This window comes from Myotis lucifugus, unplaced genomic scaffold, assembly GCF_000147115.1.
Source record: "Myotis lucifugus unplaced genomic scaffold, Myoluc2.0 scaffold_62, whole genome shotgun sequence".
Lineage (NCBI taxonomy): Eukaryota > Metazoa > Chordata > Mammalia > Chiroptera > Vespertilionidae > Myotis > Myotis lucifugus.
Window position 1 is genome coordinate 800,876 of NW_005871110.1, and position 4,656 is coordinate 805,531.

The 4,656-nt window shown below is 40.6% G+C and overlaps 1 pseudogene; it reads left to right on the forward strand.

Moving 5' to 3' along the window:
• The first annotated feature begins 1,525 nt into the window (after positions 1–1,525).
• Positions 1,526–2,115, forward strand: LOC102440382 (annotated as a pseudogene).
• The last annotated feature ends 2,541 nt before the right edge of the window (positions 2,116–4,656 follow it).

A 4,656-nucleotide genomic window follows, 5' to 3' on the forward strand; every position in this document is an offset into this window, starting at 1 on the left:
ACAGTAAGCAGTGAGGTAGCTGGAACAGGCAAACACTACTATTTAAAATAAGGCAATGAAGAGAAATCGAGGGGCCTACTCAAAACCAAATGTATCTTGGGTCCTCTGCCTTTTAACGTAGTGCTCTTCCCCCACTGTACCCTGACCCTGCCTGGCTCATGAGGTCAAACAAACCGCCCTGCAGACTAACGCTCACTCACCCAGCTTCCCATGGCACCATCAGAAAGGAGGGCAGCCATAGGAATGAAACAGCACAAACCCTGACAGGAACTCAGCCTAAAATCCAATCCAGCACTTCCAAGGATTTTGGACCTTGATGTTTGAGATTAATAACTGTGAAGAATTTCGTGTCGAATTTCTTGTACTAATACTGGCAAGTTAGGGCAAAGTACAAAAGAGGTTTTATTTTGGCATCATTTTATAATTGTACCTGAAATGACCGTTGTCATCACCTTTTGTGAGACAAGGAGCCAACAACTGCGAAACAATGACCTTGTGTTAAATCTAAGATACAACCCAAGATATCCAGGTGTGTACATATTTAGCAGAGAGCATTCGAGAAGGAAACATTTAATCAAATGAGTTGAGAATCGGTCACCTTGATACACCAGATGGTCCTAGTGTAAGCTTGTTTCATGCAAAGTTAGCCATTTAAAGTCTCAAAACACAGAGAGAAACCAGAATAAATTAGCTTAAAAGTAACCCCTGCAGGCCAAATGGTTAGTAGCATGCTCAGGAATTCAGACAGACCTAAGATCTAAAAAATCATTGACTCCAGGATCCGCTTAAAAGCCTAAAACTCAAAATTCCAACAATGACCTCCATGAATAAGGTACCTATAAATATTTTCAAATGGTGTTGCAGAGATATTTGTTTCATGCCACATATATGATAACGTTCAAGAAGCTGAAATATTTTCCAAGTCCACAGAGGCCAAATGCTGATGAGCAGAATAATAAGAGAACTGAGTATGAGGAATTTAAATTACTTTTATATCCAACGTGCAATTCACTTAAAAAATAATAAGCCTTAAGACAATCATAGTGATACAGTTGTAATTAGCTGGTTATTAATAATAGGAAAGGTGCAAAAGTAAGACCAAACATTGTAAGCATGGCCATCTGGGCAGCTTCACCAGGAAGCTGCAACTTTACACTCCCCAGGGAACCCCCGGTCCATTCCCTGCAGATCACTGGGAGAAGGGACCGGACAACGGGAAAGATGGGCACAGGGGCAGGAAATCCGGGTGATGCAGGGAAGGTGCTTGCTGCCAGTCAAACCTGGGAACAGAGATCACTGACTAGAGGAGGTGGAGTCAGTGACTGGAGGGAGGGGGGAACAGAGCTACTATTTACTGGGTAGAGCTTTTGTTTTGCAATATGAAAAGAGGTCTGAACATGAACGTTGATGATATTTGTACAAGAATGTAAAACTACTATTGCCTTGGAACTATACACCTCAAAAAATAGTTCAGATGAGGTGGGAGAAAGGCTCTCCCTTTCCGCCGGGCCGCAAACATCAGGTAAACCAAGATGGGCGCTTGCAAGTACATCCAGGAGCTATGGAGGAAGAAGCAGTCGGACGTAATGCGTTTCCTTCTCAGGCTGCACTGCTGGCAGTACCACCAGCTGTCTGTGCTCCACATCTGCTCTGTCAAAGCGAGCAGGCTGGGATGTTAGGCCAAGCAAGGCTATGTCATATATCAGATTCGTATGCACCGTGGTGGCCGCATACGCTGTTCCTACGGGTGCAACCCAAGGCTAGCCTGTCCATCATGGAGTTAACCACTAACGTTTGCCTGAAGTCTTCAGTCTGTTGTCGAGAAGCAAGCTGGATGCCACTATAGGGCTCTGAGAATCCTGAATTCTTACTGGGTTGGTGAAGATTCCACGTACAAATTCTTTGAGGTTACCCTCATTGATCCGTTCCATAAGGCTATCAGAAGAAATCCTGACACCCACTGGATCACCAAACCAGTCCACAAGCACAGGGAGATGTGAGGGCCCACATCTGCAGGCCCGTGGGAAGGGCCACAGGTCCCACCACACTATTGGTGGTTCTCTACATGCAGCTTGGAGAAGGTGCAATGCTCTGCAGCTCCAGCGTTACCGCTAATATAAGCAATGTTTGTAAAATTCTTACCTAAGATACAATTTAGGACAGTCATGTCTGCTTAAAAGTGTTCTTTGATTTGTTAGAACTAGTCTGCAGATCGTTTCATGAATGCATTGTCACATGATGAAGGTTAAAATGCAATAATGTTTGAAGACTATAAAAAAAATAGTTAAGATGATAAAATTTAAATTATGTGTATTTCATCACAATTTTTTTAATGCACCAAAAGGTCACTTATTATAAATTTAGAAAACCTATGAGAGGAAAAAGAAATGTGCGTGTATAACCTATTTAAAAATTACACTGGAAAAAAAATGTAGGCTGTCTTGAAGATTATCCCTATAAGACTATTGCCCACATTCACTGCATATGATGTGATTTCTTGAGGAGTGGAAAGGGTAGAATTTCCTCCAGAGTGACTTAAAAGTGTACATAGCCCACAGCCATAAGATATAACCCAAGAATATCCAGGTATAGATATCCTTTTCTGAGGCAATTTAGTTAATAGCTGGGGCAATTTTGAATGACTATAATGCTTAGAAGCTATAATTTTGGAGTTACTACCAATTTAGGGCTGTCAGATAAAACACAGTGCACCATGTTAAACTTAAATCTCAGATAAACAATGAATAAATTTTTAATGAAAATATGTCCCAAATATCACCTGGGACATAGTTATACTAAAAAACAAACACAAACAAATAAACAAAAAGTATTATTTAACTGAATTTAACTGGGCAATCTGTATTCTTATTTGCTAAATCTGGCAAACCTCCCCCAATTTCTTCTTAATTTTACAAAAATTTGAAAAAGAAAAAAAATAGAAAAAAAGTTAAATCATCTATGCTGCACATGAAAGTGACAGATGTGTTTTTAACACAAGAGTTACACTCAGGAAATCAAAGGCAGGAAGGTGAGGGTGCAATAACACTACTCACACTAAGATGCAGAGATATAAAATGCCATATTATTTTAGCAATAAAACGTTTGCTTTTGCATATTGTTTAAGAAGGCATATTCTTCACATATGTTATTAGCTGTGGACTGAATTTCAGGGTATAAAAATCAAAGTCCACTTTCAAAATTTTTTAAATGTACATTTGCCTATTTATTTTTCCTTTGATAAGTTATTAAGATCTTCCAAGACCTCATGTCATTACCTATGCACTTTGAAGATGCTGTTAGGATATGCATCCCTCACCTCCTCCCAACCAAAAAAAAAAAAAAGCCAAAAAACGCTGCAGCACCATTTGTTATATGTCCCTGCAGAATTGCAGTGGGGTTCAGATCTGGTCACAGCCACGGAAAGAGGACACACATTGTGTGGTTACCATACATTATGGATGAGGGGAGGGAAGACCACCCCACCAAGGATGAGCCAGATGTCAGAGATAAAAAGGAATTCCATTTCCTACTAAGAGGATGTAGCAAGGTCCCCTCCTGAGCATTTATAGTCAAACAAGAATGTTCTTAACCACACATTTAAAATAAATGTTACAGATATGGTTGAATTCCATAACACATTAGCATGTTCAAAGCAAATTTTTGCTGCAAAGAATGATTCTTACCATTTTTTGAGTTTTAAAAAAGGAAACCAAAGCAGTAATATGAAAAAAAAAAGTCATAAAAATTAAAGCCTTCAATCTGTAAAGACACCTCAAAGTTTTAGATATAGGAAAGTGGACCTTCTCCTGGAAACACCTTTTATGTATATTTTTATGCTTTACAACCCTGTCATTTTTCTGTTTCCTATTACAATCTAACATCTCACTCAAGCTGCCTCTATTTCTTCCACTCCAATTCACATTCCCCTCATGACTCCCTCCCTTTCCCTTCCCTCCTTTCCAGTGAGTGCATGGGTAGACGGGACATCACCAAGGCCTCAGAGAGTGAGTTCAAACCTATAGATTTGTACCGCTACGTAACATAGTCAACCACAGGCCCAGTGTTAATCCCATTAATCTGAATTTTTTCTTCTATTCTGGAATGGCCCTGGATCTCTCTCCTTCCTGATAGGGGAGTGCTTCTCAGTGTTAAGCTTGTGGCAGAATCACCTAGAGGGCTTGTTAAAGCCAGACTGCTGGGAACCACCTCCCAGTTTGAATACAATAGGTTTGGGTTAGTGAATAAAACTGCATTTCTAATGAATTCCCAGGTGACACTGAGGATGCTCTAGGGATCACACTTTGAAGACCCCTGCATTAGGGAATATGTGCTGTCCTGCTCCGTGGCCTGTAATATAATCCTACTTCACTTTGTAAAAGAGGAAGAAGGAAGCTCGGGGAACATAAATTCTCACTCTTCTTCCCAGCACGATGGACTGTCCCCAGAAGCCAGAAATAACTCATCAGATGAAGGGTTTAACGTAAAGTCTGGCCTGCCTCCTCGCCCAATTACTCATAACAAAATTAAGATCCTGAGCAGACAAGGTGTCCCTGAAATGTAAGAACTACTTAGGAAGCAACTATTCATAGGACTGGGGACCACTGCAGTGTGGCATTGATTATAGTACTTAAGGGACACAGCAACCCACAGAGGCCG